Source organism: Manis pentadactyla, chromosome 7 (assembly GCF_030020395.1).
Source record: "Manis pentadactyla isolate mManPen7 chromosome 7, mManPen7.hap1, whole genome shotgun sequence".
NCBI classification, from domain to species: Eukaryota; Metazoa; Chordata; class Mammalia; order Pholidota; family Manidae; genus Manis; species Manis pentadactyla.
The window spans coordinates 5,239,742-5,261,783 of NC_080025.1; the positions used below are offsets into that span (position 1 = coordinate 5,239,742).

Consider the following 22,042-nt stretch of genomic DNA (forward strand, 5'->3'; position numbering starts at 1 on the left):
AAACTACTTCTGTAGGACCCCTTCTCCCCCAACTTCCTTTTTCCCCTTTCCTCTTCAGCCCCAAATGCCTCCTTGCTGTTTTCAGAGCATACTAAGCTCATTTTTGCCCCAAAACATGGATCACTGTTCCTACAGATCTTTGGGTGATCTACTCATGCACAGATCTGGAGATCTGCTCAGATTTTAACTTGACAGGAACATTTTCCCTGAACGGTCTACCTAACCGCTCTCTATTTCTTCATTCTGCATATTTTTAGCATTTATATGAATGTATGTTGATTTCTTCTTTACCTGCTAATTGTTGCTCTTCCTCACAAGAGTATAAACTTCATGGAGATGGAAACTGTCTCAGGCCCTAAAACCTCTTCAGCCTGGCATGAAGTATGTTTGGTATTACCTCTCCAGTTACTATATCTTGAGTGAATGAAAGGGTTCATAAAGATTCTGATATCAGGAATTGCTACAACTAGGTAGTGGTAGTTTGTGGAGTTGTTTATTTGAAAGGCTTTTGTGGTTTGCAGCCCTAGACTTTCCCTTCAGAAACAATCAAGGCGACTTTTATTTGCTTACCTATGTTGCTATATTTTTATGTTCCGCTTCCTTTCTGAGAAACAGACCATCTTGTTGGACTTCAAGTGAGTTGGCTGGTTCGAGGGCTAGGATTCTTTGCTATATTCCTCTCTGCTGGAAAGGTGCAGAATCCCCCATTTTTCTTAGGAGAATGGTACAAGTGGTAACACTGCCCTGTTGCTGAAAGCCAGTCACTCCTCTCTCAGCATCTTTATTCATGTGTCCCCTTTGCACTTTTTGATATGCAAGTGTTGCTCATCTTCCTTCCTGATCTAGTGGTGCATCTACAAACTGGGGACTTAAGCAATAGACAGACTTTCCACACATTTGCACACCCCTGGCTTAGGTCTGGGGTCCTGGTCACTCACCAAGAGGCTCCTGATGTCTTCCTTTCAGTGCCTAGGCAAATGTTGGAAGACTTTCTCCTGAGTTTCCCTATCTGATTCTGTTAATAAATGTTAATGGATTTATGCCAATCAACACATTTTAAGTTCAGATAACATTTGTTTATTGGGAAAAGTTACAAAATAGAAACTAGGACTAGAATAGCATGCTCTCAAAAGTACATTTCAGAGGATCATTGGTGGAACTATAAAGATAGTAAGCTGAAATCTTTTGTGGCCTTATGAACAAAAAGACCTGGAACAACCAAGTTACCCTTTTGAATTTTTTCTTAGTTAATTCTAAAAATAAATTATTATTGGTGTTAGTCTGGAAAAAAAATGCTTATAAAGTAAGACTGTGAGCTCCTTAAAGATTAGTATTACCACAAAACCTAACAAAGCATCTCACACATGGTGAGCATTTTGGGTTAAGATAGAAAAAGGGAATATCTAATATGCCAGGCTTTTTTAATAATGTCAACACAGATCTTATTTTACCTACTGTAAATATTGTTTTTCTCTACTATAATCATTAAAATAACACAAAAATGTATTTATTCAGTTTATTTGGCTTATGTATTTTTATTTAATTATGACTATTACACCCATTTAGAAAAGTTATATGTATTTTAAGAGTTTAATATATTTTCTATTTGTTTTATTTCCTGACTATTGGCTATTTTAAAAAATTTGTCTTGTAAATCTTCTATATCCATTTGCATAATAGTTTGAATATATTTTTTTGTTAGCTTGTATATCCTTAGCACCACTTATATCACTGTTCCTCTAAGAAAACAAATTACAAAATCCAAATAAAACAATGTTTAGAATTCTAAACCTGTTTATAACTTAGGGACATCTTGTAATGCTCTATTTTTGGGCTTTAATTCATAGTACCATACATATATGAACTATACATTGATGGCACAGAAAGAAAGAGGACATGTGCTTTCAGGTTCCTCTGGAAATAGCTAAACAATTCCACAATTCCATAAAGATGGCTGCATCTCCCAAGGGAGAGTTTTGCCACAGTCGTTCTCAGTAACTGGCTTTGTTCCAAACTAATCTAGTCCAGGCTCTACTTAATAAATCTGGGTTACATTTGGGTTTCCTTCTTGATCTCTTTTCCTCCTTTCAATGAGAACTTACTCTTCTGCTATTCACCTGGAAATCTGGACCCTGAAATAGAGCTGGGCTATCATTACTGAGATGTGGTATCCACCCTGCTCAGTATAAGGCATAGGATTTAACTTAAATAATGACCAAATCCACTGCCTAACCAATTAGTTTTTAATGAGATTCTTGTATATTTATATTTTAGTTTGTGTAAGTAATATGATTCTTGGGCATCGTTAACTATGGAAAGGTTAAGGAAGAGAAAATGGGAAGTCAGAGTTAAAAAATATATAAGGTTAATTGGAAGTCCACATTCTTTTGCAATTAAGGCAGTTCTTACTCAGTTTGGTGACAATGAAGCATTCTTTTGATTTGTGTTATGGTTTTGAGGAACAAATCTTTTATTCTGGTCCTAATTTTACCAAAGATACCAAAGACTCAGAAAAAATTTCATTTCCATTTGGATATAGTTAATTTCTTTAGTATAAATTTGAGAGAGAATGTGAATCCTCTAAAGCTGGACCTTTTTTCTTCCTTTCCTTTCTAAAAAAGAGACCATTTCTCTTCCTTTCATTTCTAAAAAGGAGATGGCCAGTGACAAGCACTAAATCATCTTGAACTGAAAAATAAAGCTTTAATTAAAGAGCATCACTTTCTTGTCCTGCAAGAAAATAAAACCATATCTCTGGATATAATCTTATGTAGATGGTTAAGAGGTTATAATAAAGATTGGTATATTACAAATAACTTTCTTTTATATGCATAAAAGAAGTTAAGCTGATGGATTGTAATTATGATAAGACACTACTGAATACGTCAATAATACGAATTTTTATTGCCTTCTGGATTTTCTAGTGAATGCTACATGGCATATGAATATGCTTCTAATTAAATCAAGTCATTTAGAGGGAAACAGACCTCATCAACCAATTGTTAGGAGTACTTCCATGACCTTATTTATTAGTGTGGGTTTTTTCCTTTTCTTTTTGTAGTTTTAGGAACTAGGGATTTATTGTCAGTGTTCGGTAAACAACACAAGTTAATAGTCACCAAAGGTATGGTTAAGTAGTTTACATTATTAGTGATGCTAACAGTAAATAGTGATACTGTCTAAGTCGGTTTCCAACTTTGCCACTTACTTCTTGTGTGACTAAAGGCAAGTTATTCCACTTTGTTTCCTCTTCTGTAAAATGTCTTTTTGTTTGCACTTGTATAGATTAGCAAGAGAAATAATACCTGCTTCTGAGGATTGAGTTAATTAATACAAGGCACTTATAACTAAATATATACAATATGTGTTTATATTTTTTCTATTCAGCAAAAGTTATATTTTCAGCCAATTGCTTTTCCCTAACAGATACATCCCAGTCAATATGGAGTTTTTCCTTCCTTCTTCCCAAGGATTAAGTGTGTATTCTGGGAATTTAGAGAGTAACAGGGCTTTGGGGGCTGCTGGAGAGAACAGATCTGACCCTTAATGTCTTTGCTGATTCAGTCGTTTGGTGAGGTCAGCTATTCATCATCCTCACTGAGCTTCACCACCTAAAATTTTTGATATATGTCTGATGTGTTTATTTCTCATCTGTCCCTGGTCCCACAGAGAAAGTGCAGGACTGTTGACACCCCATCTGTGCAGATAGCCTCTGCCTCCTTCTCTTCTCTGATCCTTTTGCTGGCCTGGGGCTCCCTGTGTTGAGAGACCCCGGCCTCCCCCCATTCTCTGGCCCCACAGGTCTACCTGGCAGTTTGCATGTGTAAATATGGTGGATAATGGAACAAATTTAGAAGAGAGAAACATAATTATCTTTGAGATTTATCAAATTATTATTCTGAGCAAACACTTCCAAATTCTTTTTTATTTTGGAGGAAAAAAGAAGATTAAAGATAGTAATCAGGCTATGCAGAGACATGACCGGTAATCCTGGACTCGTTCTCTGACTCAGGCCAGGGGACTGTCCTGGACATTTGCTTGGCTGACATTATAACCATTACACTGGAGAAGCCAGCGTGAGGGGTCTGTGCCCTGACAAAGGGACTCCGCGGTGGTTAGTGCCGTGCTGTGGGTACGATCTGTTAATGATTTGTTCACATGGGAAAAGTATTAGGAGAGTGTCAGGATGGACAAATCATTTCTGGCTGGTGGCTGAGAAAAAGGGAAAAGAGGAGGAGGAATTTGATTTAGGGACAGGAAAAATGGGTGGGGTTTTATGCAAAGATAAATTTTTCAAAAAAAATGTTATTGCCCCTTTTACCCAAAGCTTCTCCTTCTCATCCTCTAGTTTAATCAACAGAACAGCGTTTTTGTGGTGGAAAGCATGTGGACTTTGGAGCCGTCCGACTCGGGATTGTCACTGGGTAACTGATGACCTTGGAAATCAGTCTCTGGGCCTCTGTAAGATGACCGTGCCGTCAGCCTCCCCGGGTGACAGACCAAATGCTGATGCTCACACAAAGCCCCCCGGTTCGGGCCTGCACCTGGAGCGGCTCAGTAAGTGACATTGCCTTCCTTTCCCGCTGTGGAGCCCTGGGCTTTAACGTAAAGTTTCTATGGTGTGTACTGGGGACCTGAGTAAAATTTCCTTTAGGAATCAGATTCCATAAATAAGTACTTTATTAGAAGTTCACTTTTGCCTTGAAGGATCTGTAAAATGCAAGACTCAGTAGCATTGATACCTAACCCAAATGTGCATAATCACGAACTGCAACAGAAAACTGGTGATAGACAGCTTAAAAAGAGAAATTTGTTGGATTTACAGGGTTTTTATTAATCACTTAATTCTGTAGAAAGTTATTTTAAAAGGAAATACTTCTGCAGAGCTAATGTATAAAATTTTGCAAGTGGTTGTATTTGGGGGAAAGCATAATTTTTTTCTTCCAACTGACCTCTTAGGATTAGGTCACTGGGTATGCTGTGTTCTCCCTAATTAAGCTTTGAATACATCTACTTGGACAATTAAGTTCCTTTGCTGGGTCTTTCTGCTCCTATTGTATGAAATTTAACTCCAGCTGAAGAAGAATGAAGCAGTTACTGGGGATGGAACTGAAAGATCTGGTAAATTTGGGGAAAGAATGTGGAAAGAGTCCAGAACTGGCTGTCCTCAGCCACAGAGACTGAGCTTAGAGGTCTAGGATTCACAAGTGTCTGAGTGACCTTTTGCATCAACACGGAGGAGAATTTCTAGCCTTTGTGTTACTGCGTGTGGGTTTGGGGAGAGGAAAATTAAAAGAAAAAAAAATCTATTGTAATTGGAGAAGAAGTCAAAACACTGCTCTATAAAAAGACCGTCTGATTTTGACTTTTACTGAGGTGAAGCCCTCTGTAATCATTCTCTCCATCCAAAAGCCTGAAATAAGTTTGATATCTCACAATGGCAAAATTCATGATAAATGAAAATCATCTCGGATTAGCCCTAAATAAGGATATTCTAAGAGAGCAAATAATTGGATTTGAATAAATAACTCATTAGTGAGGTCCGCATGGCACCACTGAGTGCCAGCAGTAATAGAAAGAACACTGGTCAGACTGACTTTTGACTTGGTTGTTATCCCACATAATCGAGATCCATTTCTTCTGAGCACGATTTCTTTCTGTTCAAGGAAGACATCTAGCTCACGTCGTGCTGTCTGGCCTGGCTCTGGTATGATGTACTTTTTTGTAACGGAGCTACCTTTTTAATTTAAACCTGACAGGTTTAATAGTTTGGAGGGGGGAATGAGTCCACCATTATTGTTTTTAAGTTACCCCATTTATGAACACTATTGGGAGTCAGTTCATTTTTGTGTGTTATTTCACTGGCTTGCATTTCATTTGGCCTGTGTTGGTCACTCTGACGCTGTTCTAATGTTTATTCCTTGACTGAGAGCAATAGGCTTACGGGGCTATCGCCTGCCATGCTGTGTATTTACGTTGGTGTCCTGCTCTGTCTGCTTCGTCCTCATCTTTGACGTGCTCCTCTTTGGAGTTGCCTCCTGTTTTACTCATTCAGATTTTGCCCTGCTTGTTGTGATTAACAGAATTGAGAGTTCTTTGGTGGTTCCACTTTATGATACTACATTTACAGTTAGTCCAAGTCAATATTACATACACATTTTTACTTTAGTAGAAACAGTCCATTGAAGTTAACCAAGAGAGTTGTTATGCATAAAATAATATTTTATACAGTGTTATTCAAGTTTTCTCTGAACTCTCCCAATAACTTGTACATTGCTTACAGTACCTTGTAGTCTACCTTTCATCTACATATTTTCTTCCCCTGCTAGTTACAAATACTAAATCTGATTTCCCTTATATCCTTAAACCTGGGGTTCACAAACTCTGGCTTGTGGGCCATATCTAAGAGTGAGCTAAGAGTGAGCTAAGAGTGGCTTTTGAATTTCTTTATAGTTGAAAAAAACTCAGAAAAGAGATTTTGAAATATGAAAATTCTGTGAAATTAAAATTTCAGTGTTTGTAAACCACCTTTTATTAGAACACAGCCATACTCTGTGTACACATTGTGGCTGTGTCTGTGATATGACAGGGTTGCTGGGGAGCTCTAGTTCTGACTGTGTGCCCCAGAAAGCTGGAAGTATTTACTGCCCAGCCCTTTACAGGAAAAGTTTACAGAGCCCTAAACTGAACTATCGGAGCATTGTTTTTCATAGGAAGCATCCATAGAGGCCTCTAGAATGAGTAAATAAGCATATATTAAATCGGGAGTAATTATTAATCAGTTTAAACAGTTTAGATAGTTTAAGCAATAGAGACAAGATAAGAGCAGAAATTTTCATTGGGATCTGAAGCCGAGAGCTAAAACCAGATTCTCTGCGGCTTCGTTTTTCCTGGATCAAGGCTGACAAGCCACGGATGTCGTGCCCATGAGGCTGACCCAGCCTTTGAGGTTCTGGAAAAGGTCGAGAAGATAGACAAATTGGAAGAACAAATTCCCAGCATGAAATTGAAACTTTTAAAACCAACTGAGAAAATCCAAACACCAGTTTCACAATTTTTAATAAATGGCATTCAGTAAGAAACATACACTAACACTTAGACTTGCTCTTAATCGCTCGGTCCCTATTTCAGTCAGTGGGTGTGCATCGAGTGCCTTCTGGGACGAGAGAGCAGATCACCAGCCCTCTTATCCCTCTTCCTTTGCCTACTTTAGTCAGCTTGAAAAGAACCATCTAAATAAATGTCATAAGGAACACATGCTGCAGGTGTGGCCACAGCGATATGAGTCCAGAGAGGGAAATTCTGTCTGTCTGGGGTAATCACTGAGGAGTTAGTGATGAACTAGCTCTTGAGAGACTTAAATTGGGTCAAAACTGGGGATGAATAATCCAAGCAGAAAGAATGACAGGACAAAGTCTGTGAAGGGGGCAGAATATGAGATGGTTTTAGAAAAATGATGTATAACATATTATTTAGGGATATAAAGGGGAATAAAGGGAATAAATCCCCATGTTAAAATAAAAATGGTATTGCAGAGGCATGAGATAAAGTTTATATTTTCGTGTTTAAAACCTATACAGATTCAGGTTGGAGTGAACACAAAACACCGAAAGATGCACAGTAGTTCTGGTATAGAAACTACAGACTACAGTGAGCATTAGCATTTGAAAGAGCAGTGACTCGCATGCTTTCCTAAGACCTGCGCCGTGACTGTTGCTAGGCTAGGGACAAGTTCTGTCAGCCGGAGCGTGCCCTGCACAGTATCGTCCGCAGGTTCTCCTGCCAAAGAGAAGGGAGGAGTCGGGCCTTATCCGAGTGACTGAGAAGGAGCAGAGCGTTTTGGTAGGTCTGTGTAGTTTGCTACCACCTGCCCAGTTTGGTAATTGCCCCCAACCTCTATTTACTTTGTCTGTGTAGGTAAAGTCACAGATACTTGGTTACATACAGAAGCATAAAAATAACGCATTTATACAACTTCAATTTGAGGATATCTGAGAAGAAGGCCCGAAGAGCAAAAACTTCAGAGCAAAGACTTTTGGATATCAATATTATATTTTGCTCATTATCCATCACTAGCAGATTCATCTTTATTATAAAGTAATCTTCTTGTAGAACTCTCCAAGGCCTAGGCTGTAGTCACTGATATCTTATAACTTCATGAAATAGTGACTTCTGCTTTGACATGATTTTGATAATGAAAAAAAATGGCAATCAACTTCCTTTTATGGGAAAGGTATAAAGTTTTTGAATTGGGTCAAATCCCAAAATACCATATGACTTTGTAACACAAAAATGAAAACCATCTATTGTATTCAAACCATGTGTTAAGGCTAAAAGGTAATGTTAACTGGATTTCCTGAATCCAGCCTAGGAACTTTGATATCCTCTGTGCCATGTGAGGGCTTAGAAGTCTCTGCCGAGGGAGGTGCAAACCATCTTTCATCAGCCTGGGTTGCCCCTTATTCAGTTTTGCTCCTATTAAGTTCTGTTGCAGCCCTTTCTGGTGTAGGCACAGAAGTTAGCTCTTCTTTCCTTTCTATCATTTTTACAGTGATGTGGCTCAATCTGCTTCTGAGTATTTCAGGAATAAATAGGTATTATGACCCAAGAAAAGAATAAGAATAGCATTGTGAAGTTGACCCAGCTATGAGAGAGTATTTCTCATGTTTAGCTTGGAAGAATACCTGCTTCAATGCCGTATGAGACAGGAAGCCTAGCTTTGGAGGCCTTAGACGTCCTGAAATATAATGCAGATGATATGAAGAAGATGCAGACCCAAACTTCTAAAGCTCTGTGCCTGCAGATTTTTGTCTCTTCCTATTACACAGTGAAAATGGTTGCTATTCTCTTATCTGTGCATGTTAAACGTTAACTGATGGCTGTTCTTCCTGAATTACATTCAGTCTATTGGGGAAAACCCATATATAATCAGTTTAGAAATAGAGTGAGTTAGAATGTAATGTCACAGATGGGCAGTGAAACTTTAATTCGTGTTTTTATGATCTCCAACTTGGATTACAGTAATTCTCTGCCTCCAGGTCTCCTTCAGGGGTCCCACTGGAGAAGGAACAGATAGCTTGTCCAAGTGTGCGACCCCGGAGATTTTAAGCAGCAGAGTCTGGTCAGCGTTTGCCTCTGCTTGGAGACTTTGGTTCTGGCTGCAAGTCAGGTCTGGGATTGATTGTAAGAGGTCCTAGGGATGTATTTTTGAAACACTGTGTGAATCCAAATGAGTTTCAGGTTCCCTATTGTCCAAGCCCAATTTTGTTCAACTGTAAAAATGTGGGGTTTTCATTTTTTCAGAACTATTATTATAAATCACTATGCCCCATAGCTTTTTCAAGCGGTTGTGGAATATATTTTTCCTATACAGATTCAGAGTATCAGACTTGTCATTAAATTTAGGTCAAGACTAAAGTGGCTTGTTTAATTTGCTTTCTTCAAAAGTACTGTATCTTTCTGTGTATTCTGTAGCTTTGCCAGGATTTTTTAGAGCTACTTTAAGATCTCAGCATTCTAATATTTAGGACTCCTTTTTAAAGTAGACATAGTTGATAAAATCTTGCTGAAAGTATACTAATCAATGTGCATGCTCTGTTATGCACAGTAACATTGTAGCCATAACTCCCATGGGTTCCTTGGTGAAAGAGAAAAACAAACTTTCTGTATTTTCTTTCTAATGTTAGTTCTGTTGTATGGGCTATTTTATGAAAGTGTTTGATCATTTTTCACAAGTATTATTTTTACCATAGAGTTTCCAAATGCTTGTATTTGTGTCAATCGTATTTGAAAATAAATCATCAAAATGCATTCTCATTTTTTTTCTCCTCAATATCTGGAAATTGAAATAGCAATAAGGGTCTTTATTTCTGAATGCAGTTAGCATAATTCTTTTTTATTTTTAATCTACTGGTATTTTCCCATTGCTCTTAAACATGTTTCTTTTGCTGTCTAGACACACATTTGTCACATGTATTTTAGTCAGTGTAATTATTCTCCCTTTTTGCCTATGGGCCATATTGAGCATGTGAAAGCAGTTTTATGCAAAGTCAATATCAGTAATGCCTGTTCTAAGGAGAAAATGTACTATTAGTGACTGACTACCTTCATTTTACTCCTCCTGAGCATGCGCTCTTCCTAGCTGTTTAATTCAAGGCAGGGTGGAGTGAGAAGTAAAAACAAGCTTTGGAATTAGGAAATGTGGTCACAGACAAGTCGGTTTGCATTTTGAGCTTCCTTTCTATCAACCAGATTAGTGGAGATCATATCTCACATGGCTTTTATAAGGGTTAAAATAAATACAAAAGTGCTTCAGATATTATAAGACTATTTGAAAATATTAGTTACTTACAATCCTGCTCTAGAGAAGGAAAACATGTATTGACAAGAAACAAAGTATTTAGCAACTTGAGTATTTAATTTTAAATCACAAAATTTCTCCTATTAACAGCTAACTTTTTTTTTTTTGCTATAGTCTTCTATTTTGGGGGCTTATTAACTATTATAGAACAGTGCATATGTGTAACTTCTCTATTGTACCTTAGTGAAAATAGGATAATAAACAGTTCTTGAACACATGCAAAAATACAGCAGTAAAGATGAGAAGTGAAAATATTCTTGAGATTCTTGTGAAATACTTCCTCTGTAAGTTCATGGTAATCACAACAGTCACCATATATCCAAATAGCCACAGATACACTTTATATTGGGATTACTACATAACCCACTTCTATATTTTTCAACGATTTTTTTTATGTCAGAAAAATTAATATTGGATTTTTCAGGTGATTTAAACTCGATTTCTAATCTTGTCTCTGAGCTTTTCCTAGTCAAGGAAGCTTGAAATCAAATGCCTGAATGTCCAGATGGTACTGTGAGGTGTGGGATGGGGACCTGCGATCTGATCTCATCCCCTCCTGGTTCCCTGGGTCCCAACTCTGTCTTGTGAAAGTGCCATTTTTTTCTGAGAAAGACTAAAAGCACATATGCAGCTCTTCTTAGGGCATTACTAATGAGCTCCTTTAATTTGTGGACCAAGTCCTTTTGCAGTCCACAGAGAACAGTTAACCTAGTGACCCAGATCCAAACAATAGGGCATCTTTTCCCTTGAACTATTTTAAGCTCATAGCTTCTTGGCTTCTTGCTTTATTGTGTTTTCTCCCTGACCCTTTCTCCCTGACTCTTGAGTTTTTTTTCTTCTCTCTTTTGAGTTACACAGTAGGCAAGCTTCCATGCACTAATTTCTTAAAAATGGAACATTTGTAAGTGGGTAGACTTGTCCCAGAGATGAACCACTGATTTATGCACGTCCGTGTGGGGCTCACTCTGCCTGAGAGTAGTTCTGTGTATGAACAGCAAAAGTATTACAAAATGGTGCAAACAGTCACAAACAGGTACATAGTGGAAGGAAAGAGAAACAGCTAGAAAATGCATTTATATGTAAATGCCTGCTTGGACTTACTTCTGTAGACTAGGATGAAATAATATAGGTGTGCCTTACAGTAAAATAGCTCCAGGATGTTTCCTTTCACACAGAATGGATTCTTCTCTACATGACCCAATGCCGTCCCATCCTTAAGTCAGTGGTTTTCAACAAACATTTACAGAACATGTGTTCTGTGGCAGGTGCCGGGGTAGGAGCTGGACACACAGTAGTCCCTGGCTTGAGGAACTCATAAGTGAATTATTTATTTGACTAGAATATTTCAGTGTAGGAAATGTATTTGGGGGGATATTTCTGTCCAAATAACAATGAAAGTAAGTATTTACTGGTTTGTAGAGGCGGCATAGAAGAGTAGTCAACAGCTTGGACTCTAAATTTAAGCACTAGAAGTGCTGAACATTGGAAAAGTAGTTTCATCTTTCTGATGTCTGTTCATCTACAGAAAAACAAAAATAACAACACAATCTACCTCACAGGGTTGTTGTAAGGCTTAAATGAGTTGGTATTTATAAAGTACTTAGAGCCTGGGTTCAAATAATTATTTTAAAATAAATAAAATACTTTGCTTATCCCAAGGAGAAATCTAACATGAGAAAATTAGAGATTGTACTAGTCGCCTACTGTTGTGTAACAAATGACCCCCGAGCTTAGCGGCTTAAGACAAATGTTTATTCTTTACCGACGCTGGTCGCTCAGACATCTGGACACGGGAAGGCTGTGCGTCTGTAATCAGGGTCTCTCATAACGTGGCAACCAAGCTGACCGTGGAAGCTTCAGTCTTGGTGGGGACCTGAGACCTGCCAGTAGCCGTGTGGGTGAGCTTTGAAGCTGATCCCCCCCAGTCAAAGCCTGTCTTCCGGAGGACGGGCTTCAGAGCCCACCCACGTGACTGTCGCAGGCCTCAGGCCCTCACAGGCTGTTGGACAGAGACAGTTCCGTGCCACGTGGGTCTCTTCACAGGTTATTTTGTGATACGGCAACTGGCTTCCCTCAGCATGAAGGATGGAGCGAGTGAGAAAGGGCAAAATTCAGAAGCCACTGTTGTTTTGAGGAAATGATGTTCCAGCACTTTTACTGTTTTCTGTTCATTAAAAGCAAGTCACTAGGTCCAGGCCCCACTCAAGAGGAGAGAATTTACACAGGGGTGTGAAACGAGGAGATGGATTTCACTGGGACCATCGTAGACGCTGCCTGTCATCAAGATGATTCACACTTTTTTAACCTATGAATGCAAATAGAGTGTACTTCCATTAATAGGGAACCGGAAGCCTCCTGAAATCTCCAGAGACTTGGCAGTCTTCAAGTGTACATCATTTGACCAGCATGTTTTGTCTCAGATGCCAGATTATTAGTTACTTTTTCTGTTGGCCCATTGTTTTTGAAAGGTGCCAAGGCCTCTCGTTACTTTAAGGTTGCCAGGGGTCCTCTAGTGCTGCAAGTTGACAGTTTTTCTTTGACTCTCTTCCTTGTCAAGCGTAGTAGTGGGCATTGATTATCCTTCCCAGGGGAGGACTCCAGCTCCATGGCAAATAGCGCAGGTCTCACTGTGCCAACCACCGGGAATAGAAGTCCAAACACTTCTGACTATTGTACCTTAGTGTTGAAGTTGCCAAGGAAACACAAAGCAGTCCAGCACTGGATGGAGCAAGGCTTTCCTTAGGGAAGAGGCAGCACAGACTGGCTTTAATAGTGGGCATCAGTTCCCTGGGGCTGGGGGTCTCCCCCGCAGCCGCCACGGGCAGCTCCCCCCACATGTATCCCTCTCATGCCACAGTGGAAGGCCCGCATCCCCTCCGCACGGGGGACCGATACACAGTGGGGCTGGCCAGGTGCCAGGTGATGCGCGTGCTTCAGCAGAACAAAAGGGGATTCACTGAGCCTGAAGCAAGGGCAGATATTTGCACACTAGGAGGTAAGCGTATGCTTATCTCTCGGTAAGGAAGTGTCGCAGACCCAAGGCCTGTTGCGCTGTGACTCAGTGGCGGCTGGAAGGTCGCCAACATGAGAGCGCCTTACCCCAAGTTTCTGTGTGCATGCCGCTTGTTGTTACCACTCTGATTTGTGGATTTGTGAAATAGAATTTAGTTGAGACTGTGGATTTTGGAAGAGTTCTCAGGGAAACTCAAATACAATGGCTCTTTTGTCCTCAAGGCCCCAAAAGTATGACTCACAGAGCATTTTTACCTTTATGAGAAACCCTGTTATTCTTTAAATCATTGATTTAAATAAAACCAAGGAGGATGGATCACAAAGTGACGTAAGGAGAATGCCTGTTGAACCCAGTGTGATTAACCTATGTCATTGAGGACACAAAGAGGGAAATAATGTTCTAAGACAAGGGGTGCTATGATCTTATTTGGCTCTGAAGTGTCCAGATAATATTGTTTTGCTCAGATCAGTTCCATCGAACACACATAATTGAGATTATGTTGCCAATTAACTTAAGTTCTGTGGACTTAGACAATTCTCCTTGAACCACATACTTTGTGCGAACCGTTTCTGAAGTGTATTTGGAAGAGAAAATAATTTTAGTCTTTATGGTTGTTTTCAATTAGAGTTCCTGTGCTTACATTGTGCCTGACCTCTTTCAAAACCTTAATTTAAATGAGGAGTAAAGAATTCAGCATTCTCTTGCAAGGCTTATTCCAGCGGCAACAGTCTTCAATTCTGTGCTTCAAAAAGGGGCAGAGTTGTTCTGCGTTGTAATCAGAGCAGCAGTGAACTCTGGTTCTCCTGGAAAGTGAGCCGTAGGCACAATCTCCTAACATCATTGCAACACAAGAACATTACGGCGCTATATTCCTTCTGATGAGCAGAAGAGGCAGAGAAACTTAGTTGTGAGAGATTTATTCATTGAATTAATTTTTAAAACTACACAGTAAATGAGTTTTTGCTGGAAGAATAATTCATTCTCTCTTGTCTCTGATGAGACTGTCTGTCATGCAGCCTCTCATCCTCCTTCTCCCCTACTACCTCTGAACCCTTCTTTCTTAACTATCCTCTCTCTGCTGCATCTTCCATTTCTCCCTCCTCACTAGCCTTTCTTCCTCTGTCTACACACGTGCCACGTCTCCCCTAGTGAGGAAGAGAAAACAAAATGGACATTTTCCCTTGGCCACGCTCTTGTGCAGGGAGCTCGCTGTCCTGTGATGCACCTTTTAAGTAAACAAACTTTTTGAAAGACTCTTTAGACTTTGATAATGTGACTTCCCCCTTAGCTCCCCGACAACTGATGGGCAATCTTGCAGGTCCCCTGTGGTCGGGTTATAACATAAACAATGTGCCTCTGTCAGTTTTCGTGCCCCTTGATAAGGTGCTGACACTAACACTAGTGCTGCTCATCCCTTTCGCAGAAATCAGTCACCCAGGTTTGCTTGACGCAGCCTTTGATGGGCCTGCTGTGTTTCACTGTTGTGTGCGTTACTATTCACTTCCCCTCTTTTATTCCAGAAAAGACACCTGGGCCATCCTTCCTACTCTGTAGCCTCCATTGGCATTTATAACCGCTCTCCTAACTTTAACCATTTTTCTTTTCTTTCTTTCTTTTACTCACTAGTCCCAGTCTCTCCCCTGAATTCTTAACCTCACACTTTTGATTTAGAGAAATTTTGACATTAAAGATGTCTTAGTTATATTGATTACTTAGTCAAGAAATCGTCAACCAGGAGAGATGATAAAAACAAATCATAGTATTATTGTAAAGCTATGTGCTTGTCATCTACAGCTGAGTACTAAACCGATTGGGGAGTTTAAAAGCAGAAATAAATCTAAGGAGTACACAGCTCTCATGACATCCTGAAAACTGAAGTCCTGCAGTGAGTTTTCCTGAATGACACCCCATCCAAGTGTCTGTCTGAGGAGGCTCCTGCCACCACCGGCCCTGCAAAGCTGCCCAGTAGGCAGTCCGTCTGAGGGACCCAGAATGCACCGCTGGTTCCAGCTCACTGGGCCCTTGGTTCTACCCTAATCTGCGTCAGACAAAGGAGTGATTTGCATCTCCCCACACAGATTAATTTCTAATCAAATCTTGAGTGAGCTATTTGATTGGCATGCTTTAGATGACACTGAGAGCCATAGACTGAAGGCAGTCTGGGAAGAGGGCGTTTAGCTGTTCCCGCCCAGCCGTACAGGAAGGCATGCGAGCACAGCTCTGGGACTGGCCTTGAGGGGGCCAGTTCACATGCAGGCCGTGCTCCTGGTCAGTCAGTAACTGTGCACTCCCTGCTTCCCATTCTTAAGCTTCTACAAAACAGTAATAGGTGCAAATGAGAAGTGCCCTTACCTAGCCAAATACTTTTCCTCATACAAACTACAAAATACACTTTATCCAAAGAGGAAATCTGAAGTCTTGTTGGTTCCTTTGTCCATTTTTGAGTGATATCCATTCCTGCCCACCATCCTGTAAGCCGTGAACCACTACTTGCAAAATTGAAGATCGTATATAGAACGGTAGAGCAAAGGGAGGAAGGGTAAAGAAGGCATACTGCATGCTTAAAGGCAGTTCAGAAAATACTGGTAGTTTCTACAGCCCTATTGTCCTCCAGTTTTCTTGAGGACAACAGAAGAATTCATATGCCTTTCTTTCGCTCCCTGCGTTAGCTCGGGTTCTCCAGTGAACCGGTGGGACCAGCTTCCATCTAACTGTCTGTCTATCAGAGGTTATTGTAAGGAATTGGTTCACGTGATTATGGAGGTGAGAAGTCCCAAGATCTGCAGCCAGCAAACTGGAGACCCAGGGAGCAGATTCACAGCTCTTGTCCAAGGGTGATGGCCTGAGAGCCGGAGAGCAGGGGGTGTGAGTTCCCTTCCGAGAGCCCGCGCAGCCTGAAGACGTGAGAGCCGAAGCTTCGGTCTGAGTCCGAAGGCTGGAAAAGCCCATGTGACCTGAGGAGCCCCCTCAGGACAAACAGGAGCCGGTCTCTTTGTTCCTTTCAGGCTGCTGCCTGATTGGAAGACAGCCGCCTGTGTTAGGGAGTGCATGTTGCCTTACTCAGTCTACTAGTTCAGATGCTAATCTCACCCAAAAAACACCCTCTACACATACCGAGAATAATGTGTGACCTAGTATGTGGGTGCCTGTGGCCCAGTCAGGCTGACACATACAATTAACCACCACACCACCCTTTCTAAACTCCTTTTCTCTCAGATAACACATACACAAACCAGGGTTTGACAAGTATGACACATAAACAAACCGGGTCTCTCTTGGTGACTCAGATCTTCCTGGTCATAGCAGAACTGGGAGGCAACCCAGAGGATCCCCAGCTGTCCAGACATACTCTTTCCTGTCTTCACAGTGGAACAGTTACTTTATTTCCCCTTAGACTGTATCAATCACCCCTGGAAACACAGTACTCCCCCTTTTCCCTCTGTTGATCTGTGTCATGTGGACCCCGAGTGGCCGGATCCTATCTGCTCATGGTTGAAAGCACTCCTCGTCTGATACTGCTTTAGTTACAATTCAGGCTAACCTGCTATACCGAAGAAATCCCAAAAGGTAGTGGCTCAGACAGGAGAGTTACTTCCTTGTAACATGAGTCCAGAGTTGGCAGGTTAGGACATGAAAGTATCTGTTTAATAAGATGTTCCGGGGGTTTTATCAATTTTCTTCCATCTTGCTGCTCCGTAATGCCTTAGGATCTTGTCTGCGTGGTCGGAACTTGCTGACCTGCATTATATCTGTGACTTTTAACCCATAGGAATGTGGAAAGAAGGGAAGTGAGCTTCAAGCATTTACCTTTTTAAAGGATTTCCTGTCTAAAGACTGCATGCATCATTCTCACACCTCCTTGGCTAGAACTTAATCACATGACTGTGTTGATGCAGTATACAAGTGATACATGTGGACTCTAACTGGGCTGAACAAAAATACTCAGGGTATTTTGTTGTTAACATGCAGAAGGGGATAATTGGCCCTGGAGAAATTTCCAGTCAATGCTACAGGGTTAAAACCTCTGAAAAAAAAAATCAAGATACCAAAGTTCCAGGAACAGGAAGCACAAATACTAGGAGAGGGACAGGAGGTGTAATTGTGAAGCATGCCACTTCCGTGCCCTGGCTCCCAGGCCTGTGTATTTTGGCTTGGGGACACTTCGCATCATATACTGGATGACAGATCAAAGCATAGATCACATCCCGAAGGACACTTAGCTCCCCCACCGCACTGAAGTTGGTGCCCACTGGGAGGATGAGTCTTCCCTGCAGGTCCTGAAATGCTGTGCCTGTCCACCGCTATGTGGTTCTAACATACTGTGGGTGTGTAAACCAAGGCCAAGTGTTTTCTTAGTCAACTGGCAGAATTACTTGTCACATGACTGTATGAGGGAGAGGAGCAGTACGGTAAGGGTAGAGCCCATGAGAATTTGAGACTTCTGCCCATGTAACTTATTCCTGCTTTTATCCAGAGATAATAGCACTTTTCAAGAATGTTGATATATAACCTCACCAGTGTATTTCTTGATGACTTAATAAAGGGACCGACTTCTGGGCTCCTAGAAGACAGAGTTAAGAGTTGGGTTGGTGGTTTAGCATTAACAATCTAGCTGAATTATTTATTCTCCCCATTCTTTGTATTCTTTTTATATGACAAAAAAAAAATCCTGGTTCCTTAACTTCGTCCTGGATGGTGATTGAATCTAGGTTTCAACCAACTAATCAAGTGGACAATCAGAGCTTGCAGCAGGCACTTGAGTTGGCTATAAATAAACTAGTCCCAAGATTTTGTTTCTCTTTTTCTGGTTTAAAATCCTCAGAACTTTTAAGAGTGTGAGTTTCCCAGCCATATTGTGTAGTTTTGAATCCTGATTTTATACTAACAAGCTGAGTGATCCTGATAAGTTGCTTAGTGTCCAGTATCTGCAAAACAGGTACAGCGTCTACTCACAGAATGAGTGGAGCACATTCTGAGGGTACAGACTAGTATACAGCTAGCACACACTGAATACATGATAGCTCTTATTTTTATTGAATATAGAACAATATCTCTAGTTTGCTAATAGAAATCCTTTTTCTTTCTGTCAGTCTTAACTTTCACTGTTGTTTTACACCAATCATGTTTCATTTTTGCTAAGCTGGACATCATGTTTCCTGACAAGCCTCTTACTTTTGTGTTTGACATCTTTTCCTGACATGTCCTTTCATGGAGCACTGCTTATTGGATTTCACACATCTCATGATGTTCATGTCAGTGGCTGCTGCCATTGTGAAATCTTTCTTAATATTTTCCCATCTGACCATGATCTTTCCTGCAGGAAATCTTCATTGCAGGTCATGTCTTTTTCAGGATACCTCATTAGTTAATTAACTGATTAAAGAATTAAATACAGCTTAAATGAATATCTACCATGTATAAGGAGACCTTTTCACTCTGCCAAGGAGCTTGCAAATTTGTAAGAGAAACAGATATATAAATAGATGAATTCCAATAGACTGGTTTTATGTTATTAGAGTAATGGTCAGAGTTATGTGAGAATTCAGAAGATAGGTTACTTAGCTCCAATTGGGAACCCAGTGAAGGCTTCCTGGAGGAAGTGATGCTGGAACTGAGTTGTATAAAATGTTTTGAAGTTCACCAGGTAAAACAAAGTTCAGCAGGAGGGAAAAACATAAACAGTGTTAGCAAAGGATTGTGCAATTCAGAATTTCTGTAAGGACTCAGCTCGGGCCTGCGGTAGGGACGATACTGTAAAGGCAGGCCCCAGAGGACTATGCATCAGAGTAAGCAGCTTGGATGTATTCCTTTTTTTTTTTACTTAATTAAAGTGTCAGGGATACACAAATCTTATGGTTTCATGTGAACAACATTGTGATTTCACCATTCACCCATGTTATCATGTCCTCACCCCCTTCATTGCGATCCCTGTCTATCAACATAGTCAGATGTTACAGAGTCATTAATTGTGTCCTCTGTGCTGTACTACCATCCCTGTGACCTACCTATATTGTGATTGTGAGTAATAGTGCTCCTTAATCCCTTTCTCCCTCCCCACCTACCCTCCCCAACTCCTCCCCTTTGGTAACCACTAGCCCCTTCTCCGTGTCTATGAGCCTACTGCTATTTTGTTCCTTCTAGACAGTTCATCTTAATAGTAGTTTGGACATGGGGCTTTGGAACTAAGAAGACCACTTAAAAGTATATTACCATCCTCCAGGGGAGAGCAAAGGAGAATCAGTAGGGGCATGTGGAAAAGAAGGAAAACTACTGCAAATTATTCATGAGCAAAATTAGAAAGACTTCATGATCAGTTAATTCTGAGAGATGAAGAGGAAGGAGATTATATATATCTTTAAAGTTTTAACAGGAGTAGCAAGGAAGTTGTCCATGTTAAAGATTATCACATAAATATGAAACTCAGGGCAGAAGACAGAAGAGCAGGCTTACAATGCCCAGTGTCTGTGTCGTTTCCCATATTGTGCCCTGGCATTTCCACTGGCACAGAAATCAGTAAGATGGAAGCTTAAATACAGAAGACAAAGGGGGAACATTATATGTATGTTTAAATGATCGTGTCTCATAAAGTCTGCAAGCCGACCCGTTGTTCATATCATCTTATTTGCTATTGATAGAGAAAACTGCTAAGGTAGAAAACTAGAAATCACCCCAATTTTTTTTAAAAAGGGAGAAAATAAGGAAAGGGAAAAGAAGAAGTAAGGAGTGAAAGGGAGGAAGGAAAGACCAAAAAAATAAAACATGCATATGAAAGTTGAGTTTGACAATAAAATTTGATAAAAAATTGGAATTGGCGAATATGATAATATGAAGAGCAGGCAACTGATTAGAAAATGAAAAATAACTTTTCATTTAAAGGCAACTAATCTACCCTCATTCGTTTTAAAAAAATAATTTATGTAATTTATTCTATGCTATAGGTACATTTTTCTGCATGGAAACACTACTAGCAGAGTAATGGGAGGTGTGCTAGATTAGGACCCCAGGAACTCAACCCTGTCATAAAGTTGGCTGGACTAGAGACTAGGCTCTTCATAAAAGTAAGCATGTTGTTTGTGGTCTCTGAAATCTGTATCTGTTCAACACTTTGGTTCCACACCGAGGCCTAGACTTTCTTGAATTTTTTCAGTTGTTTTCTAGTTGAAAGTTTTTGACATTTACTATCAGATTCATTGTAGCTCTGAAATATTTGCCCCTTTGTTCAAAAATGCTTGAGAAAAGAGAAGAAGAGCTTGGAAACCGGGCTGAGACGTGGCTGTCGCAGCACCTGAGCCGGTCAGCGACAAGGACTGATACGCGGTTGGCCCCTGAACAATATGGGTTTGAACTGTGTGGGTCCATTTGTACATGGATTTTTTCAATAAATGTATTGGAAAGTTTCTTGAAGATTTGTGACAGTTTGAAAAAACATCATTTTCTTTTCTCTGCTAATTTTGTTGTAAAAATACAGTACATGATATATGTAACATATAAAATATGTGTTAATCAACTGTTTATGTTATCAGTAAGGTCTCCAGTCATAGAGTTTTTGGGGAGTCAAAAGTTATATGGGGATCTTGGACTATGCAGATGGTCAGGGGCCTTAACCCCCGATGTTTTTCAAAGATCTACTTTTTAAGCTGAGGCTCTGGAGTGAGTAATTTTAATTTCCATCGCTGCTGACCTGGAAGGAATTATACAGATAAAGAATGTCTTAGACTCCGTTAACAGTCCATAAGGCATCTCATCAGTAAGTTAAAGGGTTAAGATGATAAAAAATAATGTACTAGTCAACGTCAAGGGACAGAATGAAATGAAATGGAAATAGGTTACTCACTACATGAATGTAATTATAAAGTGTTTTACAGAGTAGGCATTTTATAAATACAGGTTGAATGAATGTATGAAAGAGCCTGAAGTCTTGGCTTACTTTTTGCTCTGTATTTATATTAAAATTTTTATTATTTTTAATGTTCTTCTGAGGTTAATCCTGGTATCTGCCTTTAGCAGTAGAACAACCCAGATTTCCTTGGTCTCTCATCTGTAGTTAGCCTGTAAAATAGCACACATGCATGTGTAATTACAGGCACATGAAGAGGCCAGTATTGTTCAGTTTGGCTACCTGTTACTAAGAAACTCAAGCTATTGTTTGAGGAGATTACTGTTCAGTTGATTTTACACTATGAATGTTGAGTAATGCTAACCTTAAAGGTCTTTGAAAAGAAAAAATCCTTTCTGGAGGAAATTTTTATTCACTGAGATGGAAACAATACTAAAAGCTATGATTTGCACAGCACAAAACAGTTAAAATTAGATTTTTAGAAAGTTTGTGTCACAACTGGCTTTCAGAATTCATTAAATTGCACATTAACTGATGTAAAAATGAACAGAGGATTAATCCAAGGAAGAAGTAATGCTTACTGACTGTTCCGTGAAAAATTGTTTGATAGAGGTTCACATGCAATCTCTATAGAAGTAAGGGAGGAAATGGGTTGTTCACAAAACTTAAATTCACTGGGGGAACTGATGAGATTTTTGAATTTCTTTTTAGTTTCCAAATAACTTTCGTCTTTGCAGACCACCATGTCCTTGAAAAGTTAATTTTGTTTTATCTCTGGATACAGGAGACTTCACATGACAATGGAAGTTGAAAGCTTCCCAGGTAAAGATCC

At 40.0% G+C, this 22,042-nt stretch overlaps 1 protein-coding gene across 4 annotated transcripts in view; it reads left to right on the forward strand.

Annotated features, from left to right (window-relative positions):
- The window catches only part of NEIL3 (nei like DNA glycosylase 3), a 585,035-nt gene that overhangs the window by 141,094 nt on the left and 421,899 nt on the right, over positions 1-22,042 (forward strand). For all 4 annotated transcript variants that reach the window (XR_008998668.1, XR_008998669.1, XR_008998667.1 and 1 more), the window contains one exon: positions 4,349-4,557. The gene's annotated coding sequence lies outside the window, so the exon portion shown is untranslated. The remainder of the gene's footprint in view (positions 1-4,348; positions 4,558-22,042) is intronic.